Below are 20,552 nucleotides of genomic sequence, written 5' to 3'. Positions count from 1 at the left end.
ATATTCTGGTCAGGACTTATTTATCTTCTCTGGTGGGGAGAGGAGATTGAGATCCACTCCTAAGGTGCTTATCACTCGACTTAGCTTTCAACAGTGTAGACTGGGTGAGGATGTGTTCAGTCATTTTAACAGTCATATTTCTTTGTTTTTTTTGAAACAAAAGATAAGTCATGCATTTAATGTTAACCACATGATTATTTCTCTGCCGCATCTCAGACATCAGGCATGTGCTTGGAATTTATAACTCATTTCAGTTTGCACTATACACATTTTTTCTACTTATATATTACTTTATTTTTTCAATTAGGTATTTTCTTCATTTACATTTCCAATGCTATCCCAAAAGTCCCCCCAATCCCTCCCCCCACACTCCACTCCCCACTCCCACTTCTTGGCCCTGGTGTTCCCCTGTACTGAGGCATATAAAGTTTGCAAGACCCATGGGCCTCTCTTTACACTGATGGCCGACTAGGCCATCTTCTGATATATATGCAGCTAGAAACATGAGTTCTGGGAGTGGGGGCGTACTGGTTAGTTCATAGTGTTGTTCTACCTATAGGGTTGCAGACCCCTTTAGCTCCTTGGGTACTTTCTCTAGCTCCTCCATTGCATACACTAGCCAGATTTTGCTGAAAGGACCCACATATAGTTGTCTCTTGTGAGTCTGTGCCAGGGCCTAGAAAACACAGAAGTGGATGCTCACAATCAGCGACTGGATGGATCACAGGGCCCCCAATGGAAGAGTCATATTTCACTGCTCTTAGATGCTCTCACAGAACCAACAGCTGAGCACTCTTCATAGATCACGGAAACCACAGGTAAGTCTAGGATAAGCTTTCCGTTGCTCATCATTTCCAACTTTATGAATACTTTTATGCTTACCACACTTGTTTGCTTTGCATTCAGTGGAAGATGTGACATTTCAGGCATGGTTCAGAGTGTGAGGGCTCTCCGTGGGAGTGGTGGCTCATAAGGAAAGCTCAACAGGACTGCAGGGCCGCGTTCTACATAAGGAGCTTCTGTGGACCAAGAAAGAAGCCTTCACTAGACACAAAACATCCTGTCTCCTTGATCTTGGCCTTCACATACTTGTAAATTTCTCATGCCTACAAGTGCCTCTCTCTGGCTACTTTGCTGGGGTAACCCAGATGACTACGATGATGAAAACTTTAATATATGCTCTTCATGGGTTAAAGTTGATAATGCATCATAATTATTGAATTTCTATATTCACTAAAATATATTTCCATTTTAAAGCTTCATAAATATCATATACTTACTCTCTCAGTACTGCCATTGTATCACATAAATCTGTTGTCTACCAATAAAAAAAGTAACTAAAAATACAGTGCATTTCCATGGCAAATTCAAAGACAAAGACTTTCTATCGCTAATTGAAGATAAATAAAGATAAGCTTGTAGTTTAACTGTTTCATTTGATTTGAGTTACAAGGAAGAAATTTATCCTGTTGACTTTTATTCACAATTTTTAGTATTAAATTTAATATTTCACATTGAAGTTTAAGAGGAGGTTGGGGCTGTTAATAAAATCTGAGTGTTTCTGTAAGGTTTGCACACATTTTCAGGTGAATTAAGCTCTGAGCTTTTCAAGTCAATTAAGAATCCAGGAAGTGCTGCTTTGCTTCCTGACCAAGAGGAAGCCACCATAGTACAATATTCTAACTCCTTGGAGAGTCATTTTTCCCTAATGGGATTTACTTGAGCGATCCATTCTGGTTATATAAGATGCGACACAATTAAACACACTCATGCACACGTGTATCCGAAACAATGCACACCGCTTCCTCATATAGCCTGAAAAAAAAAAAAAAAAAACGAACAAGCAATACATGCACATTGCCAATAGCCACTTCAGTAGAGAAGAGCAGAGGCTGGGTAGGGAAAAAGGAACTTTAACAGAGAAAAATGGCAAGGCTCTGGGAAAGGAGGTCGATTGTTTCTTTAAGGTTAGGAGTCATAAGGCTGATGGGCAAGCTGGGAGCTGGAGATGCAATTTGAAAAGAGTCAATTAAGTCCGGAGAGGCAGGGAAGTGGTTCCAGATGGCAGGTAAAACACAGGAGCAAAGGAAAGTGGTGGAGTGGATGGAGGTGAAGAGGGTGAGGGGTGCCTAGATAAAAATACTAGGGGGACCTCTAAATCTGAACTTAATGATCAAATAAAATAAGCACGCGAAAAAGCAAATGTTCCGCAACAATTTTCAGTAGCAATACAATGTAATTCAAGATCAGAGGTTTAAGTATATTTGCAACTACTGAGGGTACCAATAACATCATCTTTAACAGTAACCTCTTCTTCCCTAACATCACTCCATCACCATCGAAACCAAGCCCTATATAAAGCAAGGAACAATAGGCTAATAGTTCATATATAAAATAGCCCATTGTGTTTTTCAAGTGTTATTTAACTTTATAATCAATATTATTGCTTATCTTAAGTGAAGTTACAATTAGGTTATAAGTACATGTTTTCCAGACTTTAACTGAATGATCCATGACATAACAACCAAACTTTCCTCACAGGGTTTAAGAATCCTTTTATAGAATGGCTTTTGTCCCTGTCTACTGCTAAGCAACCAATACTGTACCTCTTAGAGATAACCTGATTATAACCTTCTACCCATTACTCCAGATGATCACACTCTTTAGGTAGGAGCTGTCAACTTTAGATAGCTTATGTGTCTCTTTTTTCCCACTTCTAGGTAAGGAATCTGTCTCTTTATCATATGCCAGGATACCAGGCACAGTAAATTTACATTGATTACATATGTGTGTATTGAATATGTATTGTTTTACAGTTAATTGATAACATACTAAGGGTTAGACATTCTACAATATTATAAGGATATAATTACTGATGCCAAGGTTCTTCTGTCTAGATAAATGAGAACATAAAATTAAACATGTACATACAAAACTGCATAAGAACATTGTTAAAAGATTACAGGGTTAACACATAATGGTTTGTATTCTTTAATAATTGAGGCATGAACAAAATGGTTTCCATAGATCTTGAGACAGTCAAGTAAGTGTAACACACACAGGGCCACAGCTATGTGGTCCACCACAGATCAGGAAACAGTAGGTTCTAAGTGTTCCTTATAACTGTCAAGTTGGGTGTATCAGATTAGCATAATTCAGTTCCTTGAAAAGGATTTTCCAGTCTCTGCACTGTCAGTATTACATATTGAAAGACCCTAACAGTCACACTCAAGGTTTGGCCTCTGGAAGTTAGGATTCTGTAACTTGGCTAAGAAAAATCAAACATTGTACAAACTATTATAGCAAGTGCTTCCTTAAGACATGGCTTTGTATAAGGAGTTGCAGTGATACCATATTTACAAAAGATGAATTAGTTCCATCTTGCAGTTTTTGTATAGATAAATATCAAATTTTGCTTTAAAATAGAATGATCTAGGCAGTTATTCATCAAAGGACTGTCTCTTGTACCCCATTTCAACTGATGTCTAATCAGGATGGAAGACTGTGTGTTTGCCAGCACACATATTGGGGATGGTTGCTACTACATAGTGTAGGTAATACTTGAGTAGTCAAAGACATTCACTGGGATAAAACCAAGTTAACTCACCTACTTGTCACTCTTCTAAGAGAACACATCCAATATAAACGGCACAATGGTATATCATTTTCACTATCCAAATTTGTATGCATGTGTCCTGATTCATCATTTCAAATGATTCTATAAATTACCATCTATTTTCAAAATCACATGTGATGTCAGAATCCTCTACTCAAACGATAAACAGGCTGAGAAAGTAATTAGGAAAATGACTCACTTCACCATAGTCACAAATAATATAAAATACTTGGGTGTGACTCTAACCAAGGAAGTGAAATATCTATATGACAAGAACTTCAAGTCTCTGAAGAAAGAAATTGAAGAAGATCTCAGAAAATGGAAAGATCTCCCATACTCATGGAATGGCAGCATTAATATAGTAAAACTGGCCATCTTGCTGAAAGCAATCTACAGATTCAGAGCAATCCCCATAAAAAATTACAAATTAATTCCTCACTGAGTTAGAAAGGGCAATTTGCAAATTCATCTGGAATAACAAAAAAATCCTAGCATAGCAAAAACTATTCTCAACAATAAAAGAACCTCTGATGGAAGCACCAGACGTCAAGCTGTACTACAGAGCAACTGTGATAAAAACTGCATGGTACTGGAATAGTGACAGACAGGTAGACCAATGGAATAGAATTGAAGACTTAGAAATGAACCCACACACCTATGGTCAACTGATATTTGAAAAAGGAGCTAAAACCATCCCGCGGAATAAAGACATCATTTTCAACAAATGTTGTTGGCTCAACTGGCGGTTAGCATGTACGAGAATGTGAATTGATTCATTCTTATCTCCTTATACAAAGCTCAAGTCAAAGTGGATCAAGGAACTCCACTTAAAACCAGAGACACTGAAAGTTATAGAGGAGAAAGTGGGGAAGAGCCTCAAATATATGGGCACAGGAGAAAGATTCCTGAACAGAACAGCAATGGCTTGTGCTGTAAGATCAAGAATCGACAAATGGGACCTCATAAAATTGCAAATCTTCTATAAGGCAGAGGACACTGTCAATAAGACAAAAAGGCAACCAACAGATTGGGAAAAGATCTTTACGAATCTTAAATTTGATAGGGGGCTAATATCCAATATATACAAAGAACTCAAGAAGTTAGACTCCAGAAAACCAAATAACCAATAACCAATATTAATAATGGGGTACAGAACTAAACAAAGAGTTCTCAACTGAGGAATATCAAATGGCTGAGAATCACCTCAAGAAATGTTCAATATCCTTTGTCATCAGGGAAATGCAAATCAAAACAACCCTGAGATTCCACCTCACACCAATCAGAATGGCTAATATTAAAAATTCAGGTGACAGCAGATCCTGGAGAGGATGTGGAGAAAGAGAAACACTCCTCCATTGCTGGTGGGATTACAAGCTGGTACAACCACTCTGGAAAACAGTTTGGTGGTTCCTCAGAAAATTGGGCTGTGTGGTGGTAGCACACACCTTTAATCGCAGCACTTGGTAGGCAAAGGCAGGCAGATTTCTGAGTTAGAGGACAGCCTGGTCACAAAGTGAGTTCCAGGACAGCCAGGGCTACACAGAGAAACCCTGTCTTGAAAAACAAAAACAAGCAAACAAAAAACAAAAAAAGAAAAGAAAAAAGAAAAGGAAAGGAAAGGGAAAAAAAGAAAAGAAAAGAAAAGAAAAGAAAAGAAAAGAAAAGAAAAGAAAAGAAAAAGAAAAGAGATTTTATAATAGCGAGAAGCTGGAAAGAGCCCAGATGTCCCTCAACAGAGGAATGGATACAAAAAATGTAGTACATTTACATAGTTGAGTACTGTGCAGTTCTTATAAACAATGAATTTATGAAATTCTTAGGCAAATGGATGGATCTGGAGGATATCATTCCAAGTAAGGTAACCCAGTCACATAAGAACACACATGATATGCACTCGTTGATAAGTTGATATTAGCACAGAAGCTCAGAATACGCAAGATACAATTTTCAAAACACATGAAACTCAAGAAGAAGGAAGACCAAAGTGTGGTTACTTTGATCCTTCTTAGAAGGGGGAACAAAATACCCATGGAAGGAGTTACAGAGACAAAGTTCAGAGCAGAGACTGAAGGAATGACCATCCAGAGACTGCCACACCTGGGGATCCATCTCACAAACAACCATCAAACCCAGACACTATTGCAGATGCCAATAATAGCTTGCTGACAGGAGCCTAATAAAGCTGTCTCCTGAGAGGCTCTGCCGGTGCCTGACAAACACAGAAGTGGATGCTCATAGCCATCCATTGGACAGAGCACAGGGTCCCCAATGAAGGAGCTAGAGAAAGTACCCAAGGAGCTGAAGGGGTTTGTAGTCCCCTAGAAGGAACTACAATATGAACTAACCAGTAACACCAGAACTCCCTGAACTAAACCACCAATCAAAGAATACACATGGTGTGACTCATGGCTCCAGCAGCATATGTAGCAGAGGATGGCCTAGTTGGTCATCAATGGGAGAAGAGGCCCTAGGTCTTATAGGTTCTATGCACCAGTATAGGGGAATGCCAGTACCAGGAAGTGGGAGTTGGTGGATTGGCGAGCAGGGGGATAGGGTATAGGGGATTTTCAGAGGGGAAGCTAGGAAAGAGGATAACATTTAAAATGTAAATAAAGGAAATATCTAATAAAAAAAGAAAAAAATATGTTTTCTATTTGTTCCACATTTCTCTAGATAATTTCAAGTAAACACTGTCTTCTTCCCTATACTTTTGTACAGGGTTGTATAGTATTACCGCTACAAGCCTATCATAACTTTATTAATAAGTTTCAACTGTATGTACTTCACGAAGGATGTAAAAATTACTGTATTTTCCCTTGCTGCATATATATTCTTTTAGAGCACAAATTATCTTCTTCAAGTTTAAAGTTATAATTATGGAAGTAGATGGATGGATTATCTCAATTATTGATTAATGGAAAAATCAAGAGAAGTCTTTATATCTTTGGTTGTATGGCAGAATAATAGATCTCATGTCTGAATGAAATCAGTTCCTTCTCATGTGTAACTAGTAGTCTCCTTAACTATTAACCTTCAAGAATAGTGGATACTGATTGAAGCCCAAGTTGAGAGCTATTTGCAGCCTTCTGTAAATTGGACCTAAAAGAGGTCTGTTGCCTATGGAAATTTCTGACTCGAAAACTCTGACAAGCAAGAAGTTAATGTGTCAACTGATAAATCATTATTGTATACAGAACCATCTTTCTGGACTACAAATGAATTCTTCAGAAATTCTGTAATCATAGAAGCAGTATGCAGCACCCACTTCAAAGAAGAACTGAAAAATAAAGGATGCATGCTAGATCACAGAATAAAGTCTGTTAGGAAAGATGATAAAGTTCCACTATCACAGAAGTAGACCTATAAGAAAGTAGAAAAAGTAGAAGGGACTAAAATGTGTGTCTCAAGAATGATGGCCATGTTAGGACAATGCAATCATTACTGCGCTCTCTCCTCTCCCTCCTCCTCCTCCTCCTCCTCCTCCTCCTCTTCTTCTTCTTCCTCCTCCTCCTCTTTTTTCTACTTTTCATGTATTTCACTTCTTTACAATAGTAAGTTACAATCTATCTTATCTTAGAGTAAATGTGGAAAAGAAAAACTGGATACATAATTAAATTGTTTTTCAATTTAATCCTGCAGCATCTTTCAGATATCACTACAATAAAGGAGGCCAACCATAGCTTTTTCTTTCCCCATTGGTGGTGTTTTCCTGTTTCTTTATTAAGAGATAGCTGGAAATGATTAGAAAACAATCATAGCCTTGTAAATGGCTGAATTAAACTTTAGTGTATTTTGAATTAGTATTGAGACATGCATTAAAGTTTCAAAATAAGGACCTTGCTTTCTAACAGATCTGATTTGCTACCTTTCATCAATCTCCCCATGAAGTCCCAGCAGGACAATGGCTAGAGTGATAATAAATGGTGAGTTGTTATTATGCTCATTCTTAGAAATCATAGTGTCCAATCTAATCTTATATTAACAATTATAATGCTTTCTTTGGTAGAAAAGATGCCTGAAATAATCAAGCTGCCAGTAAAGTACTTAGGGTTCTGATGTGTCACTGTGTTGATTCAGAATTTATTTGTTACGGTAGTTGTGACTTGACCCAAAGACACAGATATTTTTACTTAACCCTAAATGACATAAAATGTTAAAATATTTTATTGTTACCATTGTGAAGAAAAAGTTTATGTCTTGAAATAAACTATGTTTTAGCTTTTATTTTTTGATCCCAGGTAAGTTTCTTTGTAAACCATTTCCCAGAAGAATATACATTCAGCGAGTCTCTTATTCACACACCCCATTTGCTTCCATTCCACCCTTGTTTCCTTACTAAAACCAATAAAATTCACAATTAAGAGTCTAAAATGGGGCTGGTGAGATGGCTCAGTGGGTAAGAGCACCCGACTGCTCTTCCGAAGGTCCAGAGTTCAAATCCCAGCAACCACATGGTGGCTCACAACCATCCGCAACGAGATCTGGCGCCCTCTTCTGGAGTGTCTGAAGACAGCTACAGTGTACTTTACATATAATAAATAAATAAATCTTTAAAAAAAAAAAGAGTCTAAAATGACTGCAAATATAACTTAATAAGAAAGTAACAACTCAATAAAAAGAAGAAAAGGTGGAGCAGAATTATAAATATTATATATTTTACTACACACATATAAATCACTCCCCAGACCTTAAACAATCCTCACATTTGAATCTCGATATCTTTTTTTTCATTTGTTTCTCTGATTGTGTGTCTTACAGGTACCATAAGCCTTTTATTCTTAATACATGCATTTAAGACTTCCTAATCTTGCCACCACAGATATTTTGAACCAAATATGGGTTTCTTTTTGACTGCAGTATCCCTGAACTCTACTCATTTAAACCTTAAACATAATAGAAAACTTCTCTAGCTTTATGTCACTTGAAACAAACTGTAGACATCTGAGAATAGGGAACCTTTCCTGAGAAAATGCCTCTATTAGATCGGGCTGTGGGCCATCCTGTATAGCATTTTCTTAATTAGTAGTTGATTATGGCTGGTGCCATCCCTGAGCAGGTGGTCCTGTGTTCTGTTAAAATGCAGGCTGAGCAAGCCAGGAGAAGCAAGCCAGTAAACAGGACCCCTCCATCACCCCTGTATTGGCTCCTGCCTTTAGGATCCTGCCCTGTTTGAGTTCCTGTCCTGGCTTGCTTCAGTGATATTGAAGACTGGGCCCAATAACACCTTTCTTCCTCAACTTGGTTTTTGGTCGTAGTGTTTTGTTTCAGCCACAGAATTTCTAACTGAGACAGAAGTAGAGAGTGAAATTATCACAAAACGCTGTTATGTGCATGCCAGTTTCCCAAGAGAAAAAGTCCTCTCTTGATATCTGCAGAGTAATCTTTAAGCACTCCCAGGAATAACAACCATGTATACTCTAGTATTCTACATAAGTGAAATGGCATACATAATGGAAGAAAGATTTGCTAACTATGCATCTGACAGACTATTAATATTTAACAAATATTAAGAATATAAAGAATTTAAGCAATAAATAACAATAAGCCCGACAACTCAAGTAATGCATGAGGTATGAAATAAACTCTTCTCAAAGGATAAACTACAAATGGTCAAAAAACAATAAAAAATGTTCAGTTTCACAACTATCAGAAACATGCAAATACAAAGTACCAAAAGATTCTGTCTTACTTCAGTCAGAATGTCAATCATTAAGAAAATAAATAATATAGAATGCTGAGGAGGATATTGAACAAAGACAATTTTACACCTTTTTGTAGAGAGTATAAATTAGTTTAGTACCTACAGAAATCAATATGGAACTTCCTTAAATACAAAACAAAAGAACCCCATAAAGTTATACATTATTCTTAATATCCAGTGCCTGAACATTAATAAAATAATTTACTCTGTTGGTAAGAACAAATATTTATTTCACATATCAGATGCTTAGGATGTTCAAAATCAGAAATTGTTTGTTCTCTTGCTGGCCTTTAGCCCTCTGGGATTTGAGGTTACCTTACCTCTAGGTGCTGATATCTGAGTTTTTCTTTGTTGGATGGTTATTTTCTGGACTTTCCCCACCACCTTGGCATCTGTTTCTTCTTTGTTTTCTGGCACAAGTCGCCTGGATTTCTGATGATTATCAAGTCTTCAGGTCCAGTAGGGAGTCACCACTGAGGAATTTGGTGCCTGCATGGCCTCAGGAGTTTTGGGTACACCCTGAGCTTGGCCTTAGGTCCCTGGTACCAGAATGACCTCTGGGGAAAACAGGCAAAATTGTGGGCTGGGAAATGGAGCACAGGAAACAGGGCATAGTTTACTTCCATTGAGACTACTTAAAGGCAACTTGGTGGACAAGGGCTTAGAGTAAGATCTTACCTGGTTGTCACTCATGCCAGGAGGACTCTGGGAAATCATAGGGGACAAGGGACAGTTTACCACTGTTGGGTGTGCTTTAAAGGGAACATGGCAGGCAGATGGTGGGGGTGGTATCTTATATGGTATCCCTGGTCATAGAGGGCCTCTGGGAATGTAGATGGAGTTGTAGTCCAGAATGGAGTGCAAATTACCACTTTTGGGTATGGTTTAGAATCCTCGTCTTTAATAGTTTAATAGTTTTCTACACATACACACACACACACACACACACACACACACACACACAAGACCCAGGTTTAGGGAAACCATGAATCTTGGAGGAGAACCTACCACTTTCATATTATTAAGCCAACATAATTCCAAAACACTCTAAATATTTATTCATATACTCATGGATAAGTGTAGCTCACATGCCCTAATAAAAGAAATTTTTCATTGTTACAGATGGAGACTATAAAAACAAAGAAAGAAGGAAGGAAAGAAAGAAAGAAAGAAAGAAAGAGAGAGAGAGAGAGAGAGAGAGAGGGAGAGAGAGAGAGAGAGAGAGAGAGAGAGAGAGAGAGAGAGAGAGAGAGAGAGAGAGAGAAGAGAAAGGAAAAAGAAAAAGAAAAAGAAAGACAACTGATCAAAATGCAGAGAACAAGTACCTGTATGTTGTCTATCTCCGATTGATCCTTTTACAATGGGACTCCTATACCCAAAGCTCATGGTTAATCATTTTGCTGCTATCCTTGTATCTGAGGGGCACACTAAAGAGAGTCCAGGGAGAATAAGCCCAATAACAGACCTGGCAATAACTGCCTATTTCTTTCTAAATGAGATAGATTATATAATGTAAGTGTAGTTACCAAAGATTATTTCAATGTATAAAGTCAACAGAAAAGACAGTATTTTACAGGTACTTTATTTTATAACTGGCAAAATAAAGAATACTACAATAGAAATCCCAACGTTACAAATTAATCTAACAAGGTTGCAAGTTGAACTGAAATCCATCTTTCTGTAAGTATTCTTGGCCTGAAGACAATTTGACTTTAACCTTCAGTTATACCCACCAACAAGGCATGATGTAATACAAGCATTTTATTTCTGAGGAAACATGAATATTCTCCCTGTGCCTTGGCACTATCCTTAGTTGGTTTTTTGACAAGTAATGGATCTCAAACATGCACAATGCCTGACCATTGAATCTTGTGAATATGTTAAAACATGAGTCATAAGAAAATATTTTTGTGCTTGATGTGTAAGAAATATTAGTAGTGAAAGACATAGTAAGATTATTTATTATAAATAACACTTATAAACATTTATTATATTTATATAATAAATATTTACTACAAATTGTGCCTAGTATGGGAAACTTCAGAAATGGGTGCAAAGAAACAGTGAAAGTTGTATATGTATATTGCCAGTTCTGATATGAGTAGAAAGCCATGCAGAATTGTAGTTGGACAAAGAGAATATCATCACTGTAGGTAATCCCAGAAAAAACTAGGAAGGGATCTTTTCTTTGTTTATTCATGATTTCTCCCTAATTTTCAGGAAAAGAATATTTTTGTTCTGTGTGTGTGTGTGTGTGTGTGTGTGTGTGTACATGTGTGAGTACATGTGTGTGTGTGTTTGTAGTTGTAGGGTGTACCACTTTAATGTAGTTTTTAACGACCTATTTCAAAGAAAGCACAAGGATTTAGCAAGATTTGTTTTTCTTTATGTTTTGTAAAATCTCCCATGTGCTTTCTTACAGTACTGAATTCTGAAACTTTGACTGTCTTACAGAGTTTGTTTTGATATGTACCAAAGATAGAGTCAAAGTTGCTAATAAAATAACTTACAAATGGAAACCTTATTTCTGAATCTGATGTAGGACGAATGTAACCTCATTAGTTCTTTAATTAGGACAAAGAAGTAAGAAATGTAAGTCAGAGTGACCCCATGTCTGATGGACTAGGTTTACATTTGTTGTTGAAGTTCAACAGGAAAGATGGACAGTGTGAACTAAGGAATGCAGGAATTATCATACAAAGTAATAAAGGAATTGTTCTCCATAATGTCTCTATTAGGAAATAAATTATTACACTATAATAATGCCTTCTCAGCTATAGGATGTGAGATCCTTTTGATTTTCAATCTACTGAATGACACATTATGTTTATGATATTGTTAGCTAGGAAGTTTTTAGGTATCTTATTACAGAAGGCCCTGGAAATGAAAAGTGTCAAATAAATGATTACTTGACACTTTTCATTTCCAACAAATAGGTTATTATTCTTGGTGATAACCATATATTTAAAGGTGTTTATGCATTCCTAGTAAATTGTCAGGCAAAAGAAAAAGTCTCCTCTATGTAATGCATCAGCACTTTTGCTGGCATATTTAAAATTAAGGAATGCCTTGCAAAATTCTAATCAGAAATACTGTACAGTATTTGTACCATTTTATGATCCAGATGTGCCTACTTGGATTGGAAAGTGCCTATAGTACCTATATCTTTACAAGGGCCTGCACATGAGGGTAAAGTAGATGACTAGATGAATGCACAGTAAGTAAGATGGAGTTATTTGGGGTGGTGATATATTTCATTTAAAAAGGAGAAATGGGACTAACAGAAGATGAGAAAAGACCACAGGAAGAAAAAGTGACTATGTTAATCAGAATGTTTTGACCATGACATTGATAAAATATTTTCAATTGTAAATCAGTATTCTCTCCTGAGCATGTTATTCTTTTATGCCTTGAAAGTATCTCCAACTATTGTAAGAAGTTATGTATATAAAAAAACTTGCTGCGATCTCTTAAGTATTCATTGTTTGTGCTGGTTACAATGAGAACTGTCAACACCCAGAATATCATTCATTAACTGCTCATCCCCTAAGGTTCAATGAAGAATAATTTCTTTCAAGGTGTTGTAGCATAAGCACTTTATGTATCATTTCTCATAATGGGATGCTGTGAAGGGATTTACCACAAAGGGAAAACACAATTCTGACAAAAGAACTCTGTTCTCTCAAGTTTCAATTCATTGGGGGAAATGGAAAGATTTGCCTGAGGAAAATATGTGGGCTTCAGTATTCATTTCTATTTAAGACAGCAAATATCTTTGGGGATTAATCCTAGGCCATTTAGTGTAATAAAGTTGCTCTCTGCATTTTGGGAGTTCTAAGTCTTCAATTTTTAAAAGTGGGTTTGTTTTTCTAAGTAAAGCAAAAGCATGCCCCTGGCTTGCAAGAAATAACTAGTTGTTATATTTACAAAACAGCTAACCCTTTTCATTTCTTGAGACCATTCTTCCCTGTTCTCCCACTTCTATCACCAGTGGAGCCTTGGACACTGTTGGTGAGTCTGTTCTTGTTGAGAGAATGAAGGCAAAAGTGGGCTGTAGTAATCAGGCTCTAGTAATGAGATTCTACCTGTAATACCTTAGACTTTTTACACAGGCTCCTGTGTCCAGTAGATTCCCGGGAAACAGCAACTAACAGATTATTTTTTCTTTCTTTGCTCCTTTCAATCAATCTAGCATGTTCTACCAAGGTACAAGATTGATTTCTCCTTTTTCTGTTCTTAAATTTTATATATATATATATATATATACCTTATATAAGTTCATATTAAGGTATATATATATATATATATATATATATATATATATGTTCATATTAAGGTATATATGTATACCTTAATATGAACTTATCTTAGTCGTATTCTCTATATTCAATACTTTAAACATTCCTATGTTTGTTTAAACATTTAAAAACTTTTTTTGTTTTTTTTGTTTAAACATTTTAATGAATACACAACATTCACTACTTTTCTTATATCTTTTATGTTGAAATCTTTTAAGTACATACCTATTTCCCAGAGTCATTTTCCCTTCAAAATCTTTCTTATTGATGACCAAGTAATGTCATTCTAATTCATCCTTCATTCATCTACAATGTCATTTTTTACCAAAAAAGGCAAGCCAAAAAGCCCTCTTCATTCAAATTTTCTTGTTTATTTTTCTCGATTCTATAAATATTTTATTAATGTATTATTTGTAAATATCATGTATCAACATGGATCAGCAGGCCATTCTTCATTGCCAGGCTTCCTAGAATGAGGGACAAGAAATAAGAAGATAAAGAAGAAAGTAGGACAGTCTGTTATCAAGAGAACTTATACAACTGATGGCTCATGCAGGCACATTTACTAAGAAGTATAGTCTCATATATACAACTTTTCTGAAAGGTAAAATGGGACAGTGTCAGCAGAAAGCTGTCATATGATGTGACAAATGCATCAAGAGGCTAATCAAGCAATCTTTCATAAAGGGAACACAGGACATTTCAAGAGCATCACAGAAAGAGCACACAGAGGTCTTGTAACTGATAGTCACGGCCTCTTAGAGTGATGGGTTCTCATGATCCAAAGGAGAAAGGAAAGAAAAAAAGAAAGAAAGAAAGAAAGAAAGAAAGAAAGAAAGAAAGAAAGAAAGAAAGAAAGAAAGGGAGAGAGAGAGAGAGAGAGAGAGGGAGGGAGGGAGGGAGGGAGAATAGAGAAAAAGAGAGAAAAAGGAAGAAAGGAGGAGAAGAAAAGGAGAGAGGAAGGAAGAAAAGGACAGAGGAGATAGGGAGGGGAAGGAGATGGCTAGAAATTTAATCAATGTACATCAGTAGTCTAGAATAATGTCTTAGTTAGAGTTACTATTGTTATGAAACACCATGATGAAAGCAACTTGTGGAGGAGATGGTTTACTCAGCTTACACTTCCATATCATTTTTCATCATTGAAGGATGTCAGGGCAGGAACTCAGGCAGGAACTAATGTGGGGGCCATGGAGGGTTGCTGCCAATTGGCTTGCTCCACATGACTTGCTTAGACTCATTTCTTATAGAGTTCAAGACTGTCAGGCCAGAGATGGTACAACAACCACAATGAGTTGGGGCCTTCCCCATCAATTAGGAATTGAGAAAGTGGTCTACATGCTTGCCTACAGTCCATTCCTTTGGAGGCATTTTCTTAGCTAAAGTTCTCTCCTCTCAAATGGCTTTTGTTTGTGTCCAGTTGACATAAAGCTATCTAGTTTGAATAATTGTTTTTAGAAGTTATATATGGTTGTTTGTCTGCTATTCTTTTTAAAACATTCCTTCATTACTCACTGATGTCTTAACAATAGCTGGGAAAGCAAGGCAACTCAGAATTTAATTGTAATGTGTTTCATGTGGTTTGTCTTTTCAAAAATTCTATCATTGTGTCAGTATATGATAGGTTTCTTGTGTATATGAACACACAAACAGGTAGGCAAGTGGTAAGATTCAGTGTCTGATTTTACCACTCATGGCCTTGTCCATTTAAGACAGCCTAACATGGTACAAGCGAGGCTGTCAGGCATCATCTCAGCACTCCTGTCTCCACTCACGTTATTGCGAAGAGTGTCTTTTTACAAGAGTTCTAGGACTTTTACCTCAAGTCCTCATGCTTGTGCACCAATGTTTCCACCCATTGACCCATCTTCTTACAATGCATATCTTATATTTTTTCTTTCTTACAAAATGATTTTAATTAAAATACAATCACATCACTTTCCCTCTCCCTTTCCTCCTTTCTGTCCCTCCAATGGCACCCCATTCTAACTTAATAGTTTCTTTTTCTTTGATTTTATATTTGTTATATGTGCATACACACACACACACACACACACACACACTGATGAATCTGGTTTGTTTGTTTCTTTGTTTTGTTTTAAATGCATATGATTTCACAGCTTGTGGCATGCATGTTAGGTACCAGCTGTGGTTCTGTCCCCTCCATTTCTTCCCTCAGGTATTCAGGATTTCATGGCACACCAGGTTAGAATGAAGAATCAGAGTCTGGAATTGGTAGGGTCTGTAGGATTTTGGTCAGACTGAGAGTGAGTGGCCGGAGGGAAGGTCTTCTCTAAAGGGTCTTATAGTTCTTTTAGAAGTCTCTCAGTCAAAGAGCTCTCTTAGACAATGTTCAATGAAAGAGCTGGTGCACATACACTTTACTCAGAGTGGACAAGGACCTTATTTGATTCTTGGAGAGTGGGAAGGGATGAATGTAAAATCTTTGGCTGCAGCATAATACAATGCAAATGCCTCATTTGTATGGAGGGGCATTCCAGGAATCCCAGGTTCTTGTTGGGTATTTTCTTATCAGGAAAGAGGAAGTTGAACTTGTAGGTTTGCCAAGGACTATGTGGCCACTTCCCAGTTGAAGATTGGGGATTGGGGTTTCCAGAAAGTGTCAAAGAAAGGGAATCCCTGCTGGAAAGGGGGAATCCTCCATTTTGCATTGGCGCTCCCTGGCCATGATAGATTTTGACCTTAAGTATCAGGGTCTCCCAACAAAAGTTGACTACTCTTTATTGGGCCCTCTCCAACCATCAACAGTTGTATGTAGTTCTTAATCTAGTGATAGGGCCCAGTAAAATCTTTTCCCTTCCTCATTAATATGCATCTTTTTATTGTTATTGTTCCATACTTGTTTATGCAGGCTTTCCATAGAAAGACTGTTTCACAGCAGACCTCCTGGTATTCTGGCTTTTATGACCTTCCTGTACTCCCTTCCGTGATGTCCCTGAGCAATATATAAAGAAGCTCTGGTAGAGTTGTAGTCATTGAGGCTGGGCTCCCTAGTATCCATTGATCTCTGCATTGTGTCCAATTGTGGGCTTGAAATTGTTTATTATTTTGTGGTAGTTTTTATGTACTGTAAAGAGAAGTTCTTTGGTGAAGTTTTATGGCTACACTTATGTACAGGCATAAAAATAAGATGTAAAACATAGTAAGAAATAAAATATATCCAAAAAAGTAGGGAAAGTAGATTAATTTCTAAGGTTCATGACCCCAAAAGTCTCAGGAACTGAGATAAGTTAGTAGTACCAGACATGAATTTCCTACCGTTGGATGGGCCTGAAGTTCAATTACACAGCTTCTGTTTGTCACTGACACGTGATTGCTGGTAACATTATGCACATCTTTATTTCTTGTTTTTTGGATTTGGTCTGGGCTTGATGATACATTCTTTTGTTGTGTGTCTTATGAAGCAATCTGGCTTTCCCTAGATTTGGCCAGTGGGAGAAACATACAATAGGATGCCAGGTAAAACCGATGGGTGAGTTGTTTAAATAAAGCATGGAAAGATGTCTCCAAAGCTACCAGTCTGGAATTAGACCATGAAAATACTGGGTCAAATAAGGTTGGAAGGGGTTCATGGCCACAAGTAAGAAGCTAGGTTTGTGGGTTCGTAGATGGCCACAGGTTGGAGTAAGGGCAAGGAAATGGAATAAAGAAATGGGAAAAGGTAGTTTACTACAAAGTTGGTATGGAGTTAGGCTTGTGTGTCTGCAGCTAGAGGAGGGTTGGCATACAGATGGGAAACTGGATGGAAAAACTTAACCATAAACAGTGGCTCCCATATGAAGAGTATTTGAAGGAACTGCTGGTTTGAAGGTAGGAATGTAGATTTGAAGATGGCAGAGGGTAACAAAATAAAAAGAAAAGAAAGAAGCTACTTTAGCTGGGAATAGTGGTTCAGGCAAATAGATTGTGGGTCATAGTTCTGGAACTAGGCATGAGAGTTTATGCTTGACCTTTTAAAGAAATAACATTTCGCCATGGTGAACATAGTTGAAAAGGGTTGGGTAAATTGTATGGATTGTTAAACACGGAAGGAAGATTATCATGATTCTGAGCTCAGAAAGTTAGTTTATGCATGATTGTTGTTGGGAACCCAAACACTTTATATGCAGCAGGACTTTTACCAGACAGAGGATCCTTGGGTAAATTAATTTGTAAGGAAAGACAAGTGGTAATTTTAAACCAAAGACATGGATAAAATATGCAAAACAAGGGTATAGTGCATGCTTAGAATTCAGGACACTGTGAAATCAAAGCCAGAACTGTAAAGAAGCAATGGAACAAAAGAGGAAGAGGAAGAAGGAAGAGGAGAAAGAGAAGAAGAAGGAGGAGAAAGAGAAGGAGAATGAGAAGGGGGAGGAGGTGGAGGAGGAAGAGAAGAAGAAGAAGAAGAAGAAGAAGAAGAAGAAGAAGAAGAAGAAGAAGAAGAAGAAGAAGAAGAAGAAGAAGAAGAAGAAGACGACGACGACAAGGCAGAGGAAGAAGAAGGAGAAAGAGGAGGGGGAAGGGGAAGAGGAAGAGGAGGAGGAGGAAGATGGGGAGGAAGAGGAAGAGAGGGAGGAGGAGGGGAGGAAGAAGAGCAGGAGAAGGAGGAGAAATAAAATGAGCAAAACCCATAATATCCAGGTCTGAGTATGACTTTCAGGAAAACAAATAAACAAAAACCAATAGTATAATTATTTAGAAGATTCCAAAATCAAAGTAGTTGATTATTAAAAGAGGAGGTTTCTAACCTGAAGGTAAAGGAGGACTTCTAAGGCACATGGGTGTTCTAGAGGCTTCCCAAGGGAACTTAGTGAACCCCTGTGCCACCTATTAATATATTTAGCTTCTAGCATGGAAAAAAGTAACTATCAAATCCCAACCACCATGCTCTACAGTTTAACGTACTGCCTTGTCCAAGTTTATTCCAGCCTCCACTTTTCCTTCTTAGAATTCTGTGACTTAGAGGCTTTTCTCAGATGTGAGACCTATTATAGACTCAACTCTGCTTAAGTTAAGGAATTAATGTTAAATTATGTATTTCAAAACTAACAACACATTGACAATGTTTTGGTATCTCTGTTCACTCAATCTAATATCGGCATAGGCATTTATAAATTTATAGATAAGTCCTTTATAAAAATTAATTCTGGGCCAGGGAAGTGCTTGCTGATTTTTTTATATAGGCTGTGTGGCTGTGGAGTTCTGCCTGTGGGCAGGTATATTCCTATGTGCTAAATGTGACATACCATAAATGAGTATAGTTTAGCCATTTAAATCAATATTCTTGCACTGCTAATAAAACCTAAACTCAACAAAATTGTAAACCTTTTATAATTTTAGATTAAAAACTATTTTTATATGAAATAAATCTGTCATCTAGAGATCCAAGCTAATAATGGAAAATCCATGGTTCTTGACATGGATTGAGTCCTATTTTATGCTCGGCATTCTTTTGTGACTAAGAACTGTTGATTCTTGTATGATTAGCCATTGTGGAGACAGAGATGCAGGATGCCATAGCATCGATTACCAATCAGCTCACTCAGACTGATCATGAGCATACTGGGGCTTCAAAGCCTCACAGCGGGACACTAGGCCAACTGGTCTGAGAGGATCTAATTGAAGAGTGAACCTTTCTGTGACCCCCAACTTCCAGACCCAATCAGCACTATGGTTCTACCTCCCCTGAGCACTTGTAGAAATGAGCATGGCTTCCTGCAATAGAGTGGCCCACTGATCCCATGTGTGAAGTTCCTCACTTATTTTCAGGCAGCCTGTTGCCTGGCCATAGTTCTCCTTTATGATTTAACCAGAAACAGGGAGTTTTTGAACCAATCAAAGTGCACTGGGAAGTGAAGAGACTCAAAATTTCGGAACTATGTGCAAAGGCAGAGAAAAGGAATACATTAAAAGTAAGCTCCAGAAAAGATTCATTAAATTTTACTATTAATAATAGGTCGTATCTTAAAGGTAATTCTCCTTCAACAAGAGAGTAAGAGTGGGGTATTTGAGCCACCTTCATCTCACTTTTTGCATAGTTTGAAACATGCCTTCGCTAAGTGATGCACTTGCATTTATTTCTCTGTCATTGCTCATCTCTGAGCTGCCAAGCTCTTCAGTAGCTGACAGAAGTGTGATACTAAGCAGGTAAGAGCTCTGGCTCTAACAAAAATAACTGTGCTATTGTATGGGAGAGCTTAGGTGGTTCCTAGGAAAATACCATTCATTAATTTTCCTATATTTGACCACCTTGACACTGTTACAATGCCAGGGTGTAAGATGAAACAGCCGAGGAGGAAAACAAAATAGTTCTAAATTCACACACTGCTCAAAGTAGAATGAACATTACACTAGATTTTTACATCTATAGTTTCTGACAATTGTACCAGTTTATAATTATAAGGATGTAGGTATGTGGACATGCAGGTACTATTCTTATGTGAAAATATGTACAGTGAATGTACTATACAAATCTTTGTTATAATTTTACAAAACTTCATCAAAGCTATATTTTATGCAAGATTTATATTTCCTTACATAAAGAGGTTTTTGTTTTTTGTTTTTTTAAGAATTGTCCTTGGTTTTAAAGCTTTCAGGACCTATTTTGATTTCAAATTTTACCTCATGCAGATTCTGTTCTTTTCTGTTTTTAAAGAAGTCTTCTTTTCCATTTAATATTTTAGCAGCAATAATCTTGAAAGTAAATAGCAAAAACACTTTAATATTCTCATAACCTTTCACCTTACCCAAAGTATATAATTAATTGCTTCTGTTCCAGGAAATGTTTTGCCCAAATTCTATTTTCCAGTTAGCCTTCTGCTCTGCAAGTTGACAAGTTATAAAATGCTTAGCTCAGCTTTTTTTTTTACAAACTCACTGAAACTCAGATCTGGTGTCAAGCTCTCTTGGACTTATTTAATCACTCTGAGTGGAA

The sequence above is a fragment of the Mus caroli genome, unplaced genomic scaffold (genome assembly GCF_978045245.1).
Source record: "Mus caroli unplaced genomic scaffold, Mus_caroli_1 scaffold_15, whole genome shotgun sequence".
Taxonomy (NCBI): domain Eukaryota; kingdom Metazoa; phylum Chordata; class Mammalia; order Rodentia; family Muridae; genus Mus; species Mus caroli.
This window is presented reverse-complemented; position numbering follows the sequence as displayed.